Source organism: Equus asinus, chromosome 21, assembly GCF_041296235.1.
Source record: "Equus asinus isolate D_3611 breed Donkey chromosome 21, EquAss-T2T_v2, whole genome shotgun sequence".
Classification (NCBI taxonomy): domain Eukaryota; kingdom Metazoa; phylum Chordata; class Mammalia; order Perissodactyla; family Equidae; genus Equus; species Equus asinus.
The window spans coordinates 96,194,696-96,214,071 of NC_091810.1; the positions used below are offsets into that span (position 1 = coordinate 96,194,696).

Genomic DNA, 19,376 nt, shown 5'->3' on the forward strand with positions numbered 1-19,376 from the left:
AAGTTGTTTTTATAGCTGAAGGAGAAACTTCTTCCTTTTTATCTTTCCAAATAATATTTTATGTCACCATGGAGAAAGAATATGACTCATCGACAATTCAGTATGTTTTATTCAGGCTCTCTGTGTCACATTTTTTGGAATTTTCAAATAAAATAGCTGAAATTCTTACATTTAGAGTACACTTTAAAATATTTTTATCCTTCAATCTTTCTACCTAATAGTAAATGTAACTTAAAAGATATAATTTTTAATCAATGCTCATCAGTTGAGAATTGTTAACTTTTCCAGTTTACTGCATGCTAAAGTACAAAGGGATTTAATCCGTTGAATGAAAAATTAACATTGCTTTCTTAAGAACTAATAGTAGACAATAATCTGTTTAGCCTGGAATAATATTTAATATGTACAAATTTTCTATAGTTTTTGAAAATTGTTCACAATATTTGACAGGGAGTCACTGATGAATTTCTATTTTTCTCAAAAATATATGCTATGGATATGAAGTCAATAGTGATCTTTATATATATCAACCATGCAGCTATTATTCTCAAAGTGGAAATAATTTGGGCTTTTCTATTATATTTAAAGTTTTGAATGAATCAAAGTGTTTCAGTGTAATTCCGTCAACAAACCAAAACACCGAAACTAACTATGTGTAAGGCAGTGGACTACATGCTATTTGCAAACTCATTTTAAATTAACTGCCTATGTCATCAGCATCACATTTTTTTATCCTTCTAACCTGTTTCATTAAATTCTTGAACAATTCAATTGTTGTCATGTCCTTTGTTCCAGTTTATGTATAATCAAAGAATCGCCAAGAACTTAAACATGGCCTATTCTAAAGCCCCTCATTTTAAACCCATGGAAAAGATGAAAGAATAGTACAATAAATATTTATATAATCCTCACCAATTGTTAACATTTGACAAAGTTGTTTGTTCTCTCTTTACATACATCCATATGAACACCACGAGACCTCATCTCTAAGTATAGAGAACACATCTCCTGATTAGGACGCTCTCCTACAAAAGCACAATACTGTTGTTACCCTCAAGATTACTTATAGTAATTCAATGTACTATTCATATTCCAATTTTTTTATCCAACATGTCTTTTATAACTGTTTTTTTCTTCAAACCAGTGTCCAATCAAAGTTCATTTATTTCATTTGGTTAAGTCTCATTGGAGGTTTTTTAATCTAAAACAACCTCTGTGCTTTTTATTTGTTGTTTTTAATGACACTGAATTTTGTGAGAGCTCAGGCCATTACAGTAAAATGCTCCACATTTTGGATTGGGTGATTATTTCCTTATGATTCGATTCAAGTTAAAAATTTTGGGCCAAAATACTCCCTAGTTGATAGTATATAATTCAAACTGCATTAATCAGGAGCCACATAAAGTTCATCTCACTTTTTGGTGATCTTGAATTAGATCGCTCAATTAAGATAGCAATTGCAAGATCTCTCCATTCTAAAAGGTCCACTTTCCCTTTGTAATTTTAAAAAAGCTATCTGTAGGGTGATATTTTGAAACTGTGTGAATATTCTGTTTTCTAATAAACTTTCACCAATTGGTTTGCCCATCTGTGATATCCTTGTCTAAATTTCCTGTTACATTGGAGATTGCACAATGGTGATTTGCTAATTCTGTCCTTCCTTCCTTCTACATTCACTGCCAACATTCCTGGGGAGGCAGGTCCTCTTTTTCAGGCCTCCTATTTCTTTACCCCTTCCAACACTTATAAGGGATCATTTGATCACAACTGTCCTTTTGGCCAGAAATCTCTGTCTCACACACGCCCCTCACCTGCAGCATGGACAATGCTGTAGCCCTCACGCCTGCACTAACATCTCCCCTCCCGACCATCTCAGATGTGCCTTGGAATCCACTCAGTCCTGATTTCCTTTGTGGCTTTAAAGGGCTGAGGAGTGATTGGAACAAGGGATCCAGAAGAAAGGAAGGACTCAGGCAAGGAGTTTAGACTCAACAAGATTACATTTCAATGGCTTTAGAGGGTGAGTCTCAATACTGAGGCTGAGGGACATGTTGTTTATTTATTTATTTAAATTTTTAGTGGGTATTTTCAAACATAATGGAAGCAGAAATAACAGTAAAACAAACTCCTCAATACCCATCATTCAGTTTCAACAACTCAATATTTTGCCAATTTTATTGCATCTATTCCTCACTCCTGTTTTTTTGTTGGATATTTCAATGCAAATCCCATGCGTCATGTCATTCCATCCTTACAAATGTCCAGTATGTATCACTAACTGATGGGGCTGTGGTAGGCAGAATTCTAAGATGATCCCCCTGGACTCTTTGGCCCTGATGTATACACATCTCCCAGTTATTCAATCCAACACTAACCTAGACACAGCTCTAAAGGATTTTACAAAAGTAATTAAGATCCTAAATCAGTAGACCTTAAAATAGGAAGATCTTTCTGGACAGGCCTGGCCTAGTCACTGATGGCCTTTAAATCCAGGTCTAGCGGTCAGAGGCAGAGGAAGTGAGATTCAACACCTGAGAGGGATTTCACATGCAAGGTATTCTGCTTTCCTAAGCTTGAAGATAGAGGGCCAGGTGGCAAAGAATGTGCTCTCTAGGAGCGAGTGGCCTCTGGTCAACAGCAGGTAAGATAATGGAGACCTCAGTCCTAAACCCACAGGGAATTGAATTCTGTCCATAACCAGTATGAGCTTGGTCCCTAAGCCCCAGGTGAGAATAGCATCCTTGAGCGTCTCCTTAATTTCAGCAGTTGGAGACCCTGATCAGAGAACCCAGCCATGCTGTGGGAGAGTCCTGATTCACAGAAACTGTGAGATAGTAAATTTGCATTGTTTTAACTTCCTAAGTTTGTGGTAACTTGTTACACAGCCATAGAAAACGAATCTCTTTTTCTGACTATAACCACCACACCGTCATCACACCTAACCACCACTCCTTACTATGTATGAGGTATGAAGGATCTTAAAGGAGCTGGGAACCTTGGCTGCCTTGTTAAGTAGGCTTTTCTGAAGCAGTCACAAAAGTTAACAACAAAGTATAACCTTATAACTATGGGGAAGCAAATTCAAACAACTAAGATACGAATAAACTTTTGGCTCACATCCCAATAAAACTGGGAGTATCTGTCTGTATTTCTGAAATTAATCAGTTAAAGAGTTGTAATCAAATGACTGTTGAGATAAAAATTACTTAGAACATGTTAAATCATGTCATAGCTAACCTCTCCTCTTTGATGAGTCTCTGCAATTTTAAATAATTCCAATGAGTCATTCTTCTAAGTTTCTGAGTGTGTGTCACTTGCATTACACGAGTTATGTCTCCCAAAGCTGCTTTTTCTCTCTGGTCTTTTTTGTAACATCCCCACACTTTACTCGGCTAACCCTCTACTTCAAGGTTTGGTTTTTAAATGAGCTACATAAAGAAGAAAACACCTAACAAAGAGATACCCAGGCATTAGTAGGTTTTTATTCTGATAGTGAGTACACAGGTGTTCATCACCTTATTTTCTGAACTTACCTTTATTTAGAAATTTTTCATGTTCTTAGTGCTACTTCCACTGCTTCTGACATAAATTCCTTTGTGAATTTTGCTCTCTCGATCATCCTCAGCACAATACTCACTGCATGTTTCTTTTAGATTTTGACTATGCGTCTCCCTGAAACCTTTAGTTACCCAACTAAGTTCCTTAAGTACTACAGCTCCTTCTTTAAAGACTTCCTCCAGATCTTATCTCTTTTTAGAAGTCTTTCCAGGTTTTGTGGAAAGAAATTACTGATCCATCTAACTCACCTTTAGCATAAGAACCACTAATACTTAATTCCTGAAGTCACACGATTACATAATCAGACAGGCTGATTCCCAAGGCTGTCTCTTGCAAGTTGAGCCCTATCCTGGTTTGTAGCAAATATTCCATGTGTGCTTGTTGATAACAAGAGAAGCTACGGCAGTTGAAATTGCTTTGAATGTAAAGCAATCAACACAGCTACAAGGGCTTGGATTGTTGTTAAAAGATTTCAATCAGTGGTTCTAAATGTGTGAGACATATTTTTTACAAAAGGTCTCCAAATCTTACATCCACAGGCATTTCAGTAGCCCGTATGTATATATTCTATAAGAATATATGCTACCATTGCTCAAATGTATGTAGGTGATGTTGCGAGTAAGAAGTGTTATTGAATTTATAGTAGCTTTGCCATTATGTATTGTCCCAGTCTGTGAATAATTAAAATAGAAAAGCAGTTATATAAGAGTCTGCTATATTTTTACGTAATCCATTTTGGAAAAAATTATAGATATATATAAGTATATATAAATCTGGAAGGATGCATACGAAAATTGAATAGTAATAATCCCCAGCTGATTGAAACAAAGATGGTCTTTATTGTCCTCCTTATAGTTTTATGATGATCACATATTGCTTCTATAACTTCCATTCACCAGAAAAAAAAAAAAAACATTTGTGTACATAGCATGTTGTGTGTGTATATATATATTCCAAAAAAAGTATTTTCAGGAAGCAAATTGCATTATGTCCTGACACTCATAAAACGTTGCACACCACTGATTTAGCTGAGAACACAGCACAGGGGAGTTGAGCTTTGATACTTTTGTGAATTTTCAGTCACTGTGAAACGTAAGTGACATCATTTGAAGCCTCCTAAAAGCTGTGTAACTGCTGGTAATTGGCTCTTGGGAGAACAGAATGCATGGAGGCTCATTTAAATGTTTTATAACAAAATAACACATTGTAAAGCTTTTCAGTAAAACCCTCAAGGGCTCAGTTGGTAGTAGCCAAACGGATATCCACACTTGCCATCAACTGTCAGAACTGGTCTTCAAAAGTCAAAAATAGTTAACTCTTGACGAAGGCAGCAGCCTCCAAAGAGCGGAGATTAAATTCCTGCTAAGAAACGCCACTTCTCTTTTGTGAATCCCCACAGCATTCTCAAATGTGTATCTCATCATTGCTCAAAACAAGCAAACAGAAAGCGAATAAATGAAGCCAATGTATCATTTTACGAGAGCTTCCACCATTATATAACGCTATTGTTCTCTGGAAGTCTTGTTATAAAAGTGGCCACAGTCATCCCACGGGGACTATGATTTGCTGCAGCCACCACCAATGGCGTTGCATTGCCTTCTCTAGATTTAGGTGTGGCCAGTCCCCAGCGACTTTGCCCTGGGGACTCTTTTCCCGACCTAACCCCCATTTTGAAACATGCTCTTCTGTTGCAGCAGTTGCATGCTGCTGAAGGAGAACATATCCTTTCTTTGTTTCACCATAGAAATAACAAACACAGCCCTCTCCCAGTTGGCAGAAACAAAGTGTTTCTCTAACCATATAAAATGCCCCTGCTCAGGAATTTGAAATGTTCTAGCAGATAAAGGGCGTTTCTTACAAAAAAAAATCCTAACATATTTTAATTTGCTAGCATGTGAGGACTCAGAATCCATACAATCATTTGATTAACATTGTAACGAATGTTCCAAGAATGAAAACTATATCTTTAAGGCATTTTACATTTATGAAAAAGAAAGAAAATGGAATGTCGATCGGAAAAATTTAATTGAGAAGTTATTCAAATATGTTAAATAGAGTAAAAATTGAAAGCTATTTTTAAAGTGTTCTGCCTTATTTTGTATTAGTTATCCAAGAAGAATTGAAAGACTATTACGTGTATTTTATAATTCACTAGTTCCATTAAACAAATATAATTTCTTTTAAATCTACTATGGGCAAGAAACTGGGATGGGATAAGAACAAAGCAAAGCATATACTCCTCCTTTTGAAGCTGACCATGTATAGTATATTTTCTTGACTCTAAGATTCTTATTGTTTCCCTCTTTGAGTAGGTCTCAAAATCAGGATTGGTCTTTAAGTGAACGCACAAGTTAAAAAAAAAGTTTTAAATCGTTTTTGCATCTAACATTTGATTCCATCATTCCATTGGACCTGATAGTCTAGAAGCGGAAATCAGAAATTGGCACGCCACTTACTGCCATGAGAATGTTCCAAATCTCATTAGGCAAAGAATACATAGGCGAGATCGTGAAAGAATCCTGCTCTGCACCAGATTATTTTTCTGGCTGCCTTACTCTAAATGGATAAGCGTTTCTGCCCCTGGAGAATCTGACATGTGTCCTTATGACTCCATGAAAGAGGATTATAGTGAAAGACATCATTAATTTGACTGGGAAAGCTTTCAGGATGCTGTAACTGCTGGATTATTTCTACTGAGGCATTGTTTTGCTTATATCACTTTTCTGCTCAAAAATATTACATAATTCTGCATTCTAAGTCCCTAAAATTTGACTGAAGGCTCGATTTCAAGTGGACGTCTGTTGTCTCCTCCTGTGCTCTAGGATCTAGTTAGGGGCTGTGCTGCCCAACACTAGTGAGCACTTGAAATGTGGCTAATGAGAACTGAGGACTGAATTTTTTTTTTTTTTTTGAAGACGCTTAGCCCTGAGCTAACATCTGCCACCAATCTTCTTCTTTTTGCTGAGGAAGACTGGCCCTGAACTAACGTCTGCACCCATCTTCCTCTACTTTATATGTGGGACGTCTACCACAGCATGGCTTGCCAAACAGTGCCATGTCCGCACCCGGAATCCGAACCGGCGAACCCCAGGCCGCTGAAGCGGAATGTGTGACCTTAACCACTGTGCCACCGGGCCGGCCCCGAGGGCTGAATTTTTAATTACATTTAATTTTAATTTTAAGTTTAAATTTAAAAATGAAACAGGATACAATTTTCTATATTGATTGCATAGTGAAATGGTAATAGTTCCACATACTGAGTTAAAGTACTTCAATAAAATTCATTTCACCTGTTTCTCTTTAGTGTAGTAACTAGAAAATTTTAAAGGATATATGTGGCTTGTATTTTATTTCTATCGCATGGTGCCGGTGTAGGGACAATAAAAAAGCTTGCTTTTCTTGATATTCTACACTTCAAATAACACATGCCTCTTCCTGCAGAGTTTCCTCCCTGGTGTAAAGTGGCTGCAAGTGACAGAAATCTAAGAATTTATTGGCTCGATAAATGAAAAGGACAGAGATAAGTATTCAGGCATCGTTGGAGTTGGGGGCTCTGATGCTGCCCTCAGAACTCAGTCTTACAGCTAGCCAATCCCAGCAAAAGCAGAGCTTAAACAGTCCAGAAATAAGTCTCATTGGCTGGCCCGAATCACATGCCCATCTTTGAATCCATCACTGTGCCAGTAGAGAAGGATTCAACTTATTGGTCTACCATTGGTCACGTGCTGAGACCCAGGTTAGAGTATGAGGAAAATCAGTGCCACTCCCCTTCCATGGGCTGATCCCAAGGATGGGACTGTTCCTCAGAGAAAAGTCATGAAACTTGTCGCCAGAAGAAAGAGAATCAGTAATGAGCGAGAAAACGTACAGGTACCCAAAAGACCTGGTTGCCCACACTAAAGGTAACGTCTTGCTTCTTCAGGGGTCATATTTTGAGACCTCATTCTTACCACGTCTCCCGTCATCTTCTGATACCTCGTCTCTGGCTTCAGCTGTTGTGCTCCTTCAGCAGCCCCTTTCCCAACATGCCCAGCTTACGCCTCCCAAAGAGCATGCCAGGGGCACTTCCATGCATGTGAACCAGAAGTACTTCTCTCACCACTGAGCTATGCAGATAGCAATTGAAATATTGCTACATCAGTAGTTTCAAAGTGGCCATGAAAATATGTCTTGGGAAAAAATGGTAGCTAAAAGCATGAATATGTTTATTTTATTTGAATTGAAATTTGTTTTCAGAGATATATGCATAGATGCTTGCTAACTTTTAAGTCATAAGTGCATAATAGCAAAAAAATTGAAAGAAACAGAGACTGAGAATCATAATGATAAATGTGGATGAAACTAATGGAAAATATGGAAGCTGAGTACATTTTTCCAATCTACACGATTTTTGAAATTTCTTTGGCAGGGTATTTTCAAAGTTCTAAATGCAAGATATGACAATTACTATGTTATTACCTTTCTTTTGTTGTCGTTGTTGTTTGTCTGTTTTGAGGAAGATTAGCCCTGAGCTAACATCTGCTGCCAATCCTCCTCTTTTTGCTGAGGAAGACTGGCCCTGAGCTAACATCCATGCCCATCTTCCTCTATTTTATATGTGGGACACCTGCCACACCTTGGCTTGCCAAGCGGTGCCATGTCCGCACCCGGGATCCGGGCTGGGGAACCCTGGACCGGTGAAGCAGAACATGCGCACTTAATCGCTGCACCACTGGGCGGCCCCTACATTTCCTTATCAAACTATCCTTTTATAAGAAAATACGACCAAATTTTTATTCAAAAGAAGATATTTTTGTATCAGATATGTTATTCTTAAATTATTTTAATGCAAAATATGATGTAATATTAACACACATTATAAACTTTTAATACGTGTTTAAATTTATCTTGCATGTATGTGCTGCTGGGCATATAGAAAGAGCTAACATTTTGTTGACTAACTGCTAATGCTTATGATAAGTCAGTGTATTCCTAATGTTAATGATAACCCAGTAACAATGAGTGCCACTAAGGTCTAAAGTGTGGTCTCAAAAGCCCTGTCCCAGGGGCCCGCCAGGCGGTGTAGTGGTTAAGCTCACGGCTCTGCTTGGGCGGTGCAGCGTTCCCCAGTTTAGATCCTGGGTGCGGACCTATGCACCACTTATCAAGCCATGCTGTGGCAGGCGTCCCACATATAAAGCAGAGGAAGATGCGCACGGATGTTAGCTCAGGGCTAATCTTCCTAAAAAAAAATTCTTTTAAACCTGGTCTCTGAAAGGAACTAATGTCCTTTAGAGAAACGCCTAAGTTCAGGTTCAGGTCTGGGTAGGAAACATAAAAAGAACCTGGGTTCCTTGTTGTGCCAGAAGGTAAAGATATTATTGAAGAACATTGGGGTCATCTCAAAAAGTTACAGTAACCAATGACTGGAGCATTAAAAAAAGAATGAATACAATACATTGAAACACAAGGTAAATTTAACCTTACAAACCAATAAGAAGTTGACAATATCCGATAAACAAACGTCTGGAATGGAGGAGCAGGCAATTTACCAAACAGGAAACATGAAGGGAATACAACATTAAAATATGTTCAATCTCCATAGCAATCAGGTAAATACAAATTAAAATTCAGACGCATGCTACAACCTCGATGAACCTAAGTGAAATAAGCCAGCCACAAGGACAAATATTCTGTGACTCCATTTATACGAGGTCCCTAGAGAAGGCAAATTCATAGAGACAGAAAGTAGAATGGTGGTCGCCAGGGGCTGGTTGGGGAGGAGAAATGGGGAGTTATTGTTTAATGAGCACAGAGTTTCAGTTTAGGGGGATGAATAAGATCCGGAGACGGATGGTGGTGATGGTTGCACAACAATGTGAACGTGCTTAATGCCTCTGGACTGCACACTTAAAAATGACAAAAACGGTCAATTTTATTTTATGTATATTCTACCACACACAAAGGCTATGGGGACTTGAAGGAAGTCAATGATGACAACTTTCTCAAAAAGGAAAGTAATAGGGGCAGATCAGTCAGAGGAGAATTTTTTAAAATAGAGGAACCTTGAGCATGTTCGCCAGCCTGGAAAGGATCGTTACAGAACCAGAGACATACGTCCACGACCCAGGTCAAAGGGACACAAGTATCAAGCTAGCACATTAAGATCATGCCCAACATTGAGCACCACCCTTCAGATAGTGAGCCTGGGTCTTTGGGAAGCGGAAGGACCTAGTGTTTTATACTAATAGTCAATACAATAACATTTAACATTTCCCAAAACACATAGAGTCTAAGCAATATTAATCACATCGGTAACTTTTTCTTCAAGGATTTTCCTACAAGTGTCTCACTAAAGAATTCAAATAAAATTTTATGTTGAGAATACTCTGGTGGTTCTTTTGTTTGTTTTGTTTTTTTGTGTGGAGGCAGTCTTCTTGGTATTGTTTGTTCATTTACTTTTACTTCCTGCAAATTCGCAGTAAGTATGGGTTTGAGTGAAATGGAAAATGCTTCCATTTTTAATCATCCCTAATTACTCTTTATTGCCCCTTTGAAAATATGGTTCAATAAAAAGCAGACTGTGATACCCTGAGAACACGATAGTTTCTAAACTCCAGAAAGTGGTTCTTGCAATGTGTGGAGGTTTGCATAACTGCTAAGTGATTCTTGCAATCCACACCTTTCCTCTTCCCCAACCAGCAGGGGAGGGTGGGAGGGACTGCCACGTACAAATTGCAGCTGCTAATTTGCTTCTGTTAACCGGTAGCCTGGGAGAAGTATATATATATATATATAAGTGTGTATACGTATTTATATGAGTATTTCCTTTTATTTGGCATTGACAATAATATTTGCTTTGATCAACTGTTTTCATGTCCTTTTTCAACCATTGTCCCTACTGTTTTGTAAATATTTTCAATTAGTGCTCCAACATGTTAGAAACTTAACTGGTAAATGTTCAGCATTGCAGGATCTGCACCTGTTTTTATTCTTGCGGCTGAAGTTGAGAGAGGCCATAGCTCGTGGATAAGCGACAGTTTCGGTTTTGCAATGCTTTATCTGTATGTAGCAGGCAACTCTTCATGAGAAAGGAAGTTCAAGACTTGTAGGTAAAAAACCACTACCCAGATTCCAGGAAAATGCCCGTTTACTGAAGTTTTTTTTTTCTTTTTACAAGATGTCTGCAATCGGATTAGCATTTAGATCATACTCCAAAGACTTTAAATTAATTAGCCTTATGAAAGTCAGTTTATCCCTCATGTGTCAGCTTGACAGTCTTCTTCTGCGTAGATCAGTGTTTTCTGTTTTTCTCTGATTATCATTTAGCCACACAGGAGGTGTCTCCTTCTGTAAATGAACATTTCTTAATCAAGTATAGATTTCTATAACTTAACTTTTCTAAAATTGCTTACACGTATAAATATATGTGTACATTAATTATAGATGCACATACACAAATTATAGCCTATTATCATGACTCCAAGGCTAAGCTTCGTGAATAATTTTCTGCTCTCCACGGACCGTATAAAGCATAGTGACTCTGGTGTTTCACAGCTTCCTCTTTTGCTACACTGTCCTCTTGCAGAGGGAAAAAAATGTGACCAGAGAAGAGAAGAGAGCTCTTGGAGTTGCCGTTAGTTTAGCTCAACTATTTATGCAGCTTCACAAGCAACTATAAATAAGACAGAGAGGTAAGAAGAAAGACTTACTTGCTACTTTTCATTTTATTATTTGGATTGCTGTTTATACAACAACGGTTTAAATGCTGGTGGAATACAAAGTAGGTTAGATAAAGCTGACACCTCTCTCAAGCAGTAGTCAATACTTTAAACGAAAAAGTTTACTAAATTCAGAAAGTTTCAACTTCACATGCAACTTTTAAGAAAGCCGGAAAATTTTAAGGTTCTTATTGATCTTAAATTATTTTAACCACAAAGTAAAACGTTTTCTTTTTTCATAATTTTATACACAATTTAGTGCTAAAAGAATTTTTGTATAATAAACTTTGAGAATTTTTTTCTTCCCCTAGCCTCAGTAAATTCTTAACATTTCTAAATTCTTCCACATATATCAGTCTTTAATGTCGCATATTATTAGTTGGACATTTTCCAAGAAAAAGATATTCTTGTATTTATTTTTATCCACTGAAAATACGTTGTATTATTTAAAATGTGACATTTCAGTTATTTTTCATATCATCACATCATGATAATATTTAAATACTTTAGAAAAAGCAATTTGTAGTGTAGATGGTATGCTTTAAAAATCTAAACATAAGTGAATCTAATTACGGAAATTCGTGTTTGTCTTAAGACTAATTTGCGGTTATGACGCTTAAAAATGGAGTGAGAACTGCAACAAAGTAAGATCGTTTGGATTCAAATCGGAGATCCAACTAAGTTGAAACTGATCTCATTAGGAAATTCTAAAGTAATCTAAATCCAGCAGAAATTTGTTTTTGTTTGTGCCAATCTAGAGTAATGTTTATATATATTAACTATTTAATACAATTGTATTCATTATACAGCGATTTTTAAATCATCCTTTTAAAAGCAGTTGGTTTTTATATATGTTGGTAAAAACACGACAGAGTTCAATACATCTTAAAAAGAAAAATGCAGTAAGTGAACAAGTCTGGTTGTATATATGGACGTTTGGGTAACTTGCTACTAGCCCTTCTATAACTTACTCATTTGAGAAGGCGGCACACATCACGCGTTTGCTGTGTGGGACTCGTAAGGAAATATCCCAAGAAATATATATACTATGTATGTTCAAATAATAAATTTAAAACTTACTTACCTTGGTTCGCTTTTTTAAATTAGAGTAATCAATCGCATGGCTCCCCCAACAAGAAAGTATGTATTGTTCCATCAATTAACAGATTTAATTTTTATCAATTTTGGTAAATGGTGTTGTCATACTGGTTCTATTACATTACTTGGAAGATGGTCTTTTAAAACTATTTTTATGCAAGCTTCTGTGACGAGAGTAGCTATCTTTTGATTATAGAGAGAAGAAAAACACATTGTTAGTGTTATAAATTTAGGAAATGAACTGTTGACTAAAGTTCAACATCCTTAACTAGGTCAAAATTTTTAAATTAAGTTTGGAGTTGTGAGAAATCCATTAAAATTGTGCATCTTCAGCTTTATGTGTCACACGATAATTAAACAAAACTATTTCCATTACAACTTGATTATGTTGTTTGTTGTTTTAATGCCCCTGTCTTTAAAAAGAAAATGATGGAAGTCTTTTTAAATGTCCAGAATTTCAAGTATGAGGTATTTTGATATCATAAACTATTAAGTGCTGTGGGTGTGTTAGACATAATGTGGTATTATGCTGAATAACTGATAAGACCAAGAGAAAACATAGCCCAAGGAAATTACAATCTAAATTGATCAGTCCTGTAATTCAGAATGGCAAACAAAGGCCAGAGAAGCAGAGGGAATGCTATCTTGCTGACAAGACAGATGTGTTGATGTTGTTGTTGCTGAGAATTACTAAAATCTCTGAGCAAACAAACTGGTTCTAGATTATGGAAAATAATTTTAGGATTTGTTCTGTCTTTGAGAAAATTATATCTACAGAAAAAAATTAGTGCTTATCTGACTGAGTTTCCGTGAGACACACAGATCGTTGAAGAGAATATTCTTGTCATCATTAGAACAGCAGGACACATTGCCCATGCTTTTTATTTCACATACTGTCATAAGAAAAAGCATTTAGAGCCTGCCCCCAAATCCACGTTTTTTAAGTAAAATTAGACATCATGTTGTAATAATTTATTGCTGGAAAAGATAAATTTTGACTTTTGAAATATAGACATATATTTTACTATGTTTCATTAAGATTACGTTCATGTGACACACTACCTAAGACATAAATTTTCATCGAGTCTAATAAAAGTTGAAAGTGGATGACTGCTGCATTGCATTGTGAAACTTTATACCGGTCTTACTGAGACGCGGCTGGCTCTGTGACGTGTGGGTGATCCAGCTGGGGGTCTGCCGACTGTTGATATCCAGGGCTGATCCAGCTGATCTCTCAGGTTAGTGGGTGTCTCCCTCTCCTCTGTCACGGGACGAACTTCCCAAAGCAGCCCACCTGTGGAAGAGAATTATAGAGAGAGTGCTCATCCCACCCTGGCAAATACATCACCTTTCAAATAATAATTTTACTTAGAGACAATGATGCTATTTGTTTTTGACACAAATGACTGGACTTCCAAAAGAACTTTGAAACATTGACACCTTTGTTGGTTTGTTTTGTTTTCTCTTCTTTCAGACATTTTCCCATTTCCAAAAATAAAGACAAGAAAGTTTGTTGCCTGAAAGAAAGATTATGGTTTCGGTGCAGACTAAGAGGAATGGCATGTTTTGAATTCAGAAACAAAAATCCTCTAAGTCTAGTAAATGTGCATCTTCCAGCCTTTTAAAAGCAAATGTGTATCTAACTACATCTGTTGACCTTTTATTTATTTTTAATGGATGTGACTTCTAACTAAGTGCCACATATAGCATATTCATATTTATTATATTAATAAAAAGATGTGCTAAAGAAGTGGGGAAATTATTGCATTCACAAAAGTATGCACTGTGGCCGTGCATGTGCTCTGTAGGATAGAATGTGTATCTCATTTCCCCACAAGAAATCACTTCTGCATATACAAAGAATAAGGCAAGTCCTTTTACACTTCTGAATATTTCCATTAAAAAAGATACATTAAATGCAGTTTAATTTACACAGATGCATTGTAAAAAATAAGAACAGTTTCCTAATTTTTTAAATCCTTAAAATGCAAATTATTTGTTGTTTGATAATTATTGTTGTATTTCCAACACATACCTGACATTGATATTTTTTATTATTTTACGTGAACTAAAATTAGGCACTTAGATTTGATGTTTTCCAAATTCCTTCCAGCTTTGTTTTTTTGATTATTCTATGCATGTATAGAACACAGGTTTTAATTTTTCAGTATTATTGAGGAAAATACTAAATTTGTATTTTTAAATCCAAATGTAAAGAAAAATGGCTTTAAAACCATTCCTTAATACTGGAACCATGGAAAGTAGTGTTTCTCCATGAACTAGTATGAAATGTCACAGGTCCTTATTATTCTACTTTACAGATATTTCATGAAAAGCTTTTAATTTTTTGTGTAGGTAGTGGTTATCACATTCTCAAAATTCTTCTTACTTTGCAAACAATGTAAGTAGTAATATGATCTTGAAAAACATCACGTTTGTTCTGATTCTAAAAAAATAAAAATTAGTAGAATTTTTAAATATACCATAGTTCCATTTATTTTCACTTTTCACAAGAAAAAATTTAAGCAGATGCTTTTATTCTTTTCCTGTGCTGGTGAGCAGATCTGAATCAGAGGAGAGGCAGAAATATTCTCGATGCAAGTTGGCTGCTTTCTGAGTAAAATAAAATCACAATGGCAATGCTCACTAGAAGCGTTGGTTATACTTCATTTACTTTTTTTTTTTTTTTAAAGATTTTATTTTTTCCTTTTTCTCCCCAAAGCCCCCCAGTACATAGTTGTGTATTCTTCGTTGTGGGTTCTTCTAGTTGTGGCATGTGGGACGCTGCCTCAGCGTGGTCTGATGAGCAGTGCCATGTCCGTGCCCAGGATTCGAACCAACGAAACACTGGGCCGCCTGCAGCGGAGCGCGCGATCTTAACCGCTCGGCCACGGGGCCAGCCCCTATACTTCATTTACTTTTTAAATTTTTTAATTTAGAAATAATTCCAAGCTCAAAAAAGTTGTAGAAATGTAATGAACTCCCAGATTTGCCTAGTCTTAATGTTCTACGCCATCTGCTTTGTGATTTGCCCTCAATCTTTCTCTGTCTCTCCATGGTTGTTTTTTCTGAACCACTTGAGGGTAAGTTACGAACCACATGGCCCTTTTCTTCAGTGTGTAATTACTAAAAATAGAGGTAGTCTCTTATGTAACAGTTACATGCAATTATCTGCTTCATAAATTTACATAGATACAATACTGTTATCTCATATTTGTCCATATTCCAATTTTGCTACTTAGTTAATAATACCCTTTCTAATATTTTTCCCTTTAGTAAAGGATCCAGTCTAGGGTCAAGTATCACATTTAGTTCCAATGTCTCTTTAGCCTCCCTTAATCTGGAACATTTCTGCATGATTTCTTTGTCTTTTATGAAATGGAAAATTTTAAAGAACACAGTTTATCCACCAACTCTTTTTTCTTTTTAACAGAGCGTTCCTCATTTTGTATTTGTGTGCCATTTCCTTGTGATTAGATTGTGGTTATGCATTGTCTGCTAGAACACTGCAGAGGTGATGTTGCTCCTCTCACGCTATCGCATCTGGGGGCAAACGGTGCTCATCAGTCCTAAATTGGTGATGTTAATTTTGGTTGCCTAGTGAAGGTGTTGCCTGATTTCTCCATTTTATAATAATGGCTCCTCGTGAAAAATTTCCCCTTGGGTTTAGTATTAATTGATGTTCTAACCTGGTGCAATCTTTACTATAATGGTTACTAATTGATGATTTTCCAGTTTCAGCTCTCCCTGCATATTTGTGTCAGTCTTTTGCATCCTACTGTAAGCAGAAGAACTCCTTGCTCTCCCATTTATTTAATTATTACTTTATGTACCTATCTATTACTGGTATGAACCCCTGAATTCCTGTCTTTTCATGGTTTATAATTTGTTACTGCCTTAATTACTTTGGTGCTCAAATTGTCCACATTTGGCAATGGAGCCCCTTCATTCATTCTGGCTTCTACGTCTTTGTGGCACGCCCGCACCATATTAGTGAGCACTTTCTTACTTTCCGGCATAAAAAGATGTTCTAGGCTGATTTGGTACCTAGCCTGTCCTACCCCTGGAATCATTCATTTCTCATGTCTTTTAAAGGTGGGGAATGGTCTCAGAGGCTAAGATCTGGTGTTAGGCATGCTCACTGCCACTGGAGTATTTTTGCTTCTTGACTCTTTCAGCGGGAATATATCACTGCATCTACACATATAGAGAGACAAACATACAAATATGCCTACACAAATGCATATGCATGCATACATAAAAACATCTATATACATACACATATATTTTGGACATCATGAGTTCATCTGATACCTCCAACTCCAATCCATCTCCACAGGGTTCTTTCTTGCCCTCCCCTGTTCCATATTTGCGTTCTCCTTCTTCCATAGTGTGAGCCCTGGGTCCTAACAACAGCAACATGCTTACTCATTTGCTCAATTCTATAATACATCTAAAATAATTTCTGAATTGCTTCACCCAAACCATTACAATAAACAAATCTACTGAAAAAGAGTGCAGGGTTTGTGTGCACTTCTTCCCCCACACCCCCATAGCCCACCAAATACTCTGTAAGGTACTTGGATGAATTCTCCCTTCTTCCGTCCTTCCTTCCTTTCTTCTTCTCACCCACTTCCGTCATCTCTCCTTCTTCTCTCTTTCCATTCAAAGGTATCATAGCATTCATTTCAAGTACAATTAAGTTCATTTGTTTCAGTTTGTTTCCAGCTTTAGGATTTTTTCCCTTTGCATTCCTATTGGTTTAATTTTATTTTTTGAATTGATTTACTTTTAATCTTTTTTTTCCCTCTAAGCCATGAAGATCAAGGGCTACTTGCCCCAGCCATTTGTATTTAAAATCCTATTACATCCTAATTCAAACATGATGATACAATTCAGAAATACTTGTTTGAGTTATTGGTTCAACTTCTACCTTTGTTTCTGTTCTATTCAATCTACATTAAGTCATTTATCCTCTTGGGTATTCCAAAAAGTGACAATTTCAGGGAAGAAAGTAGATATCTGTGGCACTTGGTCAATCTTATGAATTTATTATTCCAGAGGGTTTTGTTTTTAAGTTAAATGTGCATACATTATCACATTTACAGAAAAATAATTAGATAAAAAAGAAGCAACCATGAATTTGTAGTCCATCAGCACTGGGAGAAAGTCTCACCCTTTTATATAAATGATTCTAGAATGTTCTTGCCTCAGCATATCCCCATATTCTAGTCTAGTACTCAGAATTATGAATATATTTTAATATTTGTGGTAGCAAGAGAAAGTGGATCGGTGTCAAAAGATTCATTTTCAGTTTCCATTCTGTCGCTTTCTGAGTGTGGGTTTTGGATAAGTTATTTCTTTTCTCTCTCCAGATATCTAGTCCCATAAACTTTACATTTAAAAAAAAATCTGTACCTCCTTAACTTAATGTCAACTTCCGGAGTCATATCTCAAAGTGATCATTAAACCTCTTCACCCAGAAGTCAACAGGCATTTCAAACTCAACATGTCCAGAATAAAACTCCTCAATGCCTGCACTTCTCTGCTCCATCCCCAATCTTCTCTGGTCAGTACATGGCGCCATCTTACACCCAGTTACCTAGGTCAAAAGCATCACTGATTTCTTTTTTTCCCTCACCCACATCCTACTTATCAGCAATTCTGTCAATATATTTTTCCAAAATATATCCCAACTCTGACCAGGCTCACCCCTCCACCATCTTGAGCACAGTGTGAGACACTGTCATCTCTGTTCTAGACATCTCTGTTCTGATTGTAGCCTCCTGAGAAATTTTTCTTTTTCCACTCTTGCAGCCTTGCCAACATGATATTTTAAAATATAAATCAAATCATGTGACTCCCTGCTCAAAATTCTTCAATGATTTCCTATTTTCATTGGAACAAAACCCAAGCTCCTCACAGTAGCTCATATTGTTGGCCTCCGCCTGCACCTCCTCTCTCCTGTCCAACGTCTCATCCCTGCGTTCTCCACGCTCTGGCTCCACTCCTCCTCTTGCCCCTAGGGTATCCTAACCACATTCCTGACTCAGGGACTTTGCACAGGCTCTTCCCTCTCTTTTCCTGGCATGTTCTTCCCACACATGTCACTGTGACACAATCCTTCTTTACTCAGATCTCCACTCAAATGTTCCTCCAAAAGGATGCCTTCTGTGACCAACCATGTATTTTATGGAGTGCCCGTATCCCATCACTCTTTCTCCTTTTACCCCATTTTAATTTTCGTGACAGCACTTAATACTACATAAAGTTTTCATCTCTATTTCTCTATTCAATTATTGATTGTCTGTTCCTCCTACTAGAATGTAAGTTCCATGAGGACAGGGATTGGGTCTATTTTGTTCATGCTCCATCCTCGGAATCTAGAACAGTGCTTCGAATGTAGTAGGTACTCAAAAGATGATTAAGCAAAAGCCCTCAACATTTCTGAGCCTCGTGTACAAATAAAACAGGCATCATAGAAAATAACAGCTGCCCCCCAAGGTCATCTGGAGGGCCTGGCTGTGGTAGGGTTCTAAACTGCCATGCAATTGTCAGGTGGGGACACTTCTGTTAACGTTGAGTGGGAGGAACTGAAACAAGAAAATGGTCCCTGGAGACAACGAATAGACCAAGAAGTTCTCTTTCCTTCTGTGTTGGCTCTTCTCCTTGCAGCTAGCAAGAGCTGACTTCACGGAGGCTGCCGCCAACCTCGTAGAATCCTGAGGGGCAAGCACTCGCACTGTTTGCCTCACCCTTCGCCCCCTCTGCCCTGCACTCGCCACCCAGAAAAACGCTCTTCTTTGCCATTTAGGGTTCATGGCTTTCCTCAAGCCAGATGGAAGAGCAATCTCCTTCCAGAATCCTTTCCTGATGAACCATCTGCCTGTGCTGGCTTCATATAGTTCACATACTGTTTTGTAATTATTTCCTGGTTCTATTTTTGGTCTTGAAGCGGATTATAAAGCTATTCTAGGAAAACTGCGGGTTCTTTTGTTCACCCAAAATGTCAAGTTTAAG

At 37.2% G+C, this 19,376-nt stretch overlaps 1 protein-coding gene across 6 annotated transcripts in view; it reads left to right on the forward strand.

Annotated features, from left to right (window-relative positions):
- The first annotated feature begins 11,087 nt into the window (after positions 1-11,087).
- The window catches only part of MBNL1 (muscleblind like splicing regulator 1), a 192,344-nt gene continuing 184,055 nt past the window's right edge, over positions 11,088-19,376 (forward strand). For 3 of the 6 annotated variants that reach the window (XM_014849560.3, XM_070493700.1, XM_070493698.1), the window contains exon 1: positions 11,106-11,231. The gene's annotated coding sequence lies outside the window, so the exon portion shown is untranslated. Of the gene's footprint in view, positions 11,232-19,376 lie in introns of all 6 variants that reach the window. The other 3 variants (XM_070493693.1, XM_070493720.1, XM_070493719.1) reach the window with 3 other exon arrangements.